Source organism: Acartia tonsa, chromosome 1 (genome assembly GCF_053477335.1).
Source record: "Acartia tonsa isolate MP-2025a chromosome 1, ASM5347733v1, whole genome shotgun sequence".
Classification (NCBI taxonomy): domain Eukaryota; kingdom Metazoa; phylum Arthropoda; class Copepoda; order Calanoida; family Acartiidae; genus Acartia; species Acartia tonsa.
In genome coordinates this window covers 2070340-2076579 of record NC_137260.1, presented here as the reverse complement: position 1 = coordinate 2076579, position 6240 = coordinate 2070340, and positions in this window count along the sequence as shown.

Here is a 6240-nt window from a genome sequence, read left to right as displayed (position 1 = left end):
GCTAGATTTATCAAGTATTTTATTTTATTTTATTTGACATAACAATTATACGTCTTGCAAGCATTGCCTTTATCCTATAGAACAATAGTACATCAAATAGCAAAAACTGAGATCTGGCGTCACCCTTCCAACCTAATGCATGGCAGATATCAGGGATAGGACAATGGAAGAATATTGCTAATAGTTTTACGCCTTGACTCGTATCGATGGGCTCTATGTAATTATCTCGATTAGAATATTTGATTAAAAAATAAGTCATTAAATTTAAAACTAATTAAAAAAAAAGGAAAAAGTACTAACAAAACTTTCTTGAAAAATAAGTTGCGCGAAAAATATGTATATCGTCTTTGTTTTGGTTTTGTAGCAGACAATAAATTATTTGTTATTATTCCGCCCTCTTCTTTTTCTAGTCGCTGTTGAAACAAAACATGGACTCCGTTCTAGTCTATGAATTAAGATCCTACCCCACGTTGGGTAGTCGCCTCTCATTGGACAATTTCTAATTGCTTGTTTCTCATTGGTAAATTTCGAGAATAAATTCAGCTTTTAGGAGATTAATTTGTTACAGCCAAATATTCATTATTTACTTAATATTATGATTATTTAATACCTATATTTGCGACAACTTTTATATAATGAAATCTTCCAATTTTTAACATGTACAAAATGCCTGGCCCTCTCGGACGGGGTTCGAACTCGCGACATGCGAATAAGGAAAGAAGACTTCTATATTCAAGCTAATCTTCAATCCAATTTTCAGTACTTAAAATAAACAAGATAGCAAAAAATATATTACTCACGAAACCTCCCTATCCTTTTTTATCCTTGAAAATTGTATCACGAAACCTCCGTGTTTTTCTTACCAAACCAAATATTTTTCTCACGAAACCTCCCAACTTTTGAATTTCGAGGTTTCGGTCGAAAAGTACATGGACAAAATTTCCCATATAAAAGATTTAAAATTTAGCAATGTTTCGTATAAATTAAGCTCAAACTGACCTAATATTAATTAAAACTATTTAAAACATTATATCTAATGTACATACACATATAATAATCCTAAAAACGATATTCTTTTAACAATTTACATCAAAATTAAGTTTTTGTAAAAAAAACTATACTATTATTATAAATCCATCCCACTTCATATGTTCTTCCTTCCCTATTTCCTCCTTATGTCTCCCCCCACCTCCCAAAATGAAATTCACGAAACCTCCGTGATTTTTTTTATCTATCTATCTATCACTCATCGCTAAACTACAAAGGCCATATGATGCTGGTTCAGTAAACCCCTCCTCCCCCCCCCCCACCACTATTGTAATTAATTTCACACATTTATACTAGCATTCATGGTATTGTGGTTATCGTACTTACTTATTAACGGAACCATTGCGTGTTCAAATCTCTGCGATTGATCAATAAATTTTTAACTAAGACTAATTTAAATATTTTTTGTTTAACTTCGATTCAAGTCGGAAGGTTGTCAGTTCGAAACTACCCAAACACTAAATATCATTTTCACTCTCTGATATAATAAGTAATATTTGGTAAAAGTTTACTTATTTACATTGTATTAACAGTCACTTAAAATATCAAAAAGCTAATTTTTAAAATTTGTTTTTCGTAAGTCTTGAACTCGCATCCAAGGTAGACAAGGAAACGAACTGAAAAAAAAACATATCAAATCCGGGAATTGAACGCTCGATCATGATAACCAGTCACCCCAACTTTCCCACTGAGCTATGGAAAATACTGAAACTTAATTTCAAAATTAGACAATGTATAAAAAAATTTATGTCTTAATTTTTAAAAATTTGACGCGGCAAGAAATTACACATGATGGGGTGTTGATTCAACAATCAACATGTTTAAAAATTATACCTATTTAATGTCGTCTTTGTAAAAATTATTAGATTAATTTAAATTAAAACAAAAGAGTATTTAAATGTCGGCGGAACGTTTTTTAGCTCTTATAACAATATTTTTAACAAAAATTTGGTGTAATTTAATATCGGTGTAATAGTTTTAGCTATTATAATAATTTCAATTTCTATCCCCTTAATATTCAGAGATTAATAGTCGGGGATTGGAAAATGGAAGAAAAAGATTAATAGTAGGGTAAAAGACAATGGAAGAAAAATATTAATATTCAAGGAAAGTTCAAGGAAAGAACAATGGAAGAAAAAGAAGGGTTGATTAATCCCCATTATTAATTTTGTTTTGGGTTGTAAAAACATGACCAATTTTTGTTTGATATTATTGCGGCTTTTGTGGCATAGGGGTACGTTGTAAGGCTAAGGTCGAGGTTATCCAAGATCAACTCCAGGCGGGGACATTAATTTAAAAAATTTTTTTGTTTAACATAACAGACTGAAAAATATATTTAACATCTTATTATATCCAGTTTTCTATGAATATAAAAATGCACAATCATTTCAGATTAAAGCCAGTGTTATATAATAATAGTTAATAATACGATGCTTTAAATAACTATTATATTACTCTCCCTACCCTCCAAACATACAAACACACAGACAAATATCCTGTTACTTTATAAATTTTTGATTTTTATATCCGTTTAAACGGTCGCTGATGATTGAAAATTACGCAACCTACGAATTTCTTTCTCTCTCTCTCTCTCTCTCTCTCTCTCTCTCTCTCTCTCTCTCTCTTTCCTCCTATAATATTAAGTATCCCTCAAAGCTTATAGGTCGCCGGTTCAAAACCCCCCAAGTAACTTATCAAGAATTCCAGTTCTATTGCCCGCATGTATAATAAACTATTAAAGCTATCATCCATATAATAAAGTAACAGAATGTTTATTTGTCTGTCTGTTTGTTTGTGACAAAGGATCTCGCTAACCCCTGAACCCATATGGTTCTCCTTTACAGGGTAGCTTATCATAGGTTCTGGGAAGGTTTCTAACTATTTTGGAAGAGGGTAACACCACCCACCCAAGAGAAATCGTTCTGGAAAAAAATTACCCCCCCCCCCCCTCCACACAACAATATCTTTCTTTCTCTTTCTCTCTCTATACAGATAAAAATATTTTTTAAATACCCGAAGAGGTTTCGATCTTAGGTGCTTCAGACTGCTTGGATAAAATATTAACAATAAAACTTATCCACTGAGCTAAAGAGGAAAGCTTTAATGGTCTGTTAATTTAAACAATTACTTTAAAGTATTCTTTAAAATATTTAGGGCCATGGAAGTCGGTTCGAGGCTTGGCGATAATTTTTTTTTTAATTACCCTTTTAAATATATTAAGGGACTTCAAAATTAGTTTTATTTTATTAATTACTGATATTGTTTACAATGTTATAAAAAAAAATATTCTTTAGAATATTTAGGGCCAAGGAAGTCGGTTTGAGGCTTGGCAACATTTTTTTTTAAATTGCTTTTTTAAAGATTTTAAGTGACTTTTCAAAATAAGTTTTAGTTTTATTTTATTTATTTAATAAAAAATTAAATTTTTTTTAAAGGAAATAAAATATGTTTATTCTAACAACAATAATTGAACCACTGATCTTCGTACCCCATTCTCTCATATCATACCACTACGCTATGAAAGAATAGCTATAAGATGCAATACCAATAATGTATTATAAGAGAAGGAAACAATAATTTTCACTAATTTATCTAAACCTGGATGGTACATCCAGGCATTTCTAGTACATTTTATATCCGCGGAAATTAAAATAAAGAAAGATTTTTTTAGGATAAGATAAATATCTCAGAAAATACTTTATGTTTCTTAGTGGCATTATTTAATAATCAATTTAAAATTAATCTAATAATTTTACAATCTAAAATTTTTTTTAAAAAGACGACATTAAATATATATTTTAAACATGTTGAATTAATACCACAACATGTTTAATTTATTGCTGCAACAAATTATGAAGACACCTGCCCCCCCCCCCCCCACCCATTATTTAATTCCCCATACATATACAAATCATATACAAAATAGGGGTTACCAAATTTCTTTTATAAATATTATTGTAATAGCCAAATATATTACGCAGATATTGAATTACAACAAATTTTTTAATTTCTAAAAATATTGTTATAATAAATAAAAAACGTTCCGCTGATATTAAAATGCTCTTTTGTTTTAATTTATTGAATATTTGAAATTTTAGAAAAAGTATTTTGGAAAACCCTATTCATAACAATACCAAACCAAATTTGAGGGGGGGGGGGGTAGGGTGGGTGAGTGGGAGTGTTAGTAAAACAATCACCAAACATCCAACTTTTTTTTCATGTATTTTGTAGATTTATTGTTTTAATTTTTTTTTCTAATTCGATCATTTAAGTCACTCTTTGCTTTTTCTGCAAAAAAACAATCTAGAAATTCAAATCTACAAAACACGCATCCCCCTTTTGTATATGACTATATAATCTTCGAGGTTTGGTGATCCCCTCTCTCTCTCTCTCTCTCTCTCTCTCTCTCTCTCTCTCTCTCTCTCTCTCTCTCTCTCTCTCTCCTCCCTCTCTCTCTTTATTGCTCTAATTAATTTTTATCATATTAAAAATTATCGTTGATGGTAGAGTGGTTAAGGCACTGGCTTCCTAATATTACGATGGCGTGTTCAATTCACGGTGAATGAAAGCATACTTTATTTTTCTCTTTCTCTCTTTCTCTCTCTCTCTCTCTCTCTCTCTCTCTCTCTCTCTCTCTCTCTCTCTCTCTCTCTCTCTCTCTCTCTCTCTCTCTCTCTCTCTCTCTCTAATTTTAGGTTTAATGATTTTCTGTTGTGGGGTGGTGGTTAAAGGTCTGGCTTCTGGTCATAATGATCATGCGTTCTATTCCCAGCTATGTTTTTTTTTCAGTTTAATATTTCCTTGTCTTATGGATGCAAGTTCAAGTCTCAACAAAAACAAATTTAAAAAATAGCTATTTGATATTTTAAGTGACTGTTAATACAATGTAAATGTAAATATTTTTAACTTTACCAAACATTACTTATTATCTCAGAGAGTCAAAATGATATTTAGTGTTTGGGTAGTTCAAACTGACAACCTTCCGACTCTTACCGATGCAAAACTGGACCCTCATCTCTACCCCTGAGCTAAGATGTCAGATGAAAAATGGCCTAAATTTTAAAGTAATCTATAAGAAATAAATTTTTGAGTACATTGTCTATTTTCACACCTGGTGATTGGTCTCCTTCGTAGTTCGTATATAGAACGTTGGTTACCTTATCCACATGTCGTGGGTTCGAGGCTCTCCGAGAGGGGCAGGTATTTTGTTGTTGTTCAAAATTGGAAGTTTCTGTGTAGTAAAAGTTGTCGCAAATATAGGTATTAAATAAACTACAATAAAAGGAATTATATGAAAATATTATATTATATTATACAGGCAACCACCTTATTTTTTGAATTGAGAATAAAAATGGGAAGGGGGTAAAGAGGGGGTAACTGGGGGATGACAAAAGTGTTGCCTGTACAACAAAATACAATAGGCCATTTTTTCATTTTGTATTTCTTTACTTTTTTTCAATTTTGCTTACAATGGATTCGTAATATTTTTCTGATTCTAAAGGTATAAATGAACCCATATTTTTTTTACCTGTGAAATGATAAAATTAAGTTCAAAGTTTTTATTCTCGTGGGTTTAAAAAAATCAATTTTTTCAATAATTACCTGACAAAATTCAAAAAGTAAGGTGTCAAATTAAAGATCTTACTATTTTTGTTCATAATGGCCATTTTTCCCTTTTTTTTTGTTGCGTTTTTAAAAGCGAAGCTTTTCTATAATTAGGGTCGGTCCGTCCGTCCGTCCGTACGTCCGTCCGTCCGTACGTCCGTCACGGATAGCTTTTTTCGTTAATTTAGATATGTTAGAATTGTCCTATCGATTTCAAATTTTGCATGGTGATTCCTTTAGTAGTTAGGTACGATTTAGAAAGCGTAGCAACTCTATAATCATTACCAAAATGTCCGTACGTCCATTTTAAACATGTTGATTTTTTTACTTTTTTAAATAGCTTTTTTCGTCAATTTAGGCATGTTAGAATTGTCCTATCGATTTCAAATTTTGCATGGTGATTCCTGTAATAGTTAGGTACGAGTTAGAAAGCGTAGCAACTCTATAATCATTACCAGAATGTCCGTACGTCCATTTTAAACATGTTGATTTTTTTTACATTTTTAACAACAAATTTGTATGTGACCTAATTATCCGATTGGTCTGATTTTTGGTATACTGATTCCTGGGACAACAAAGTACAATATT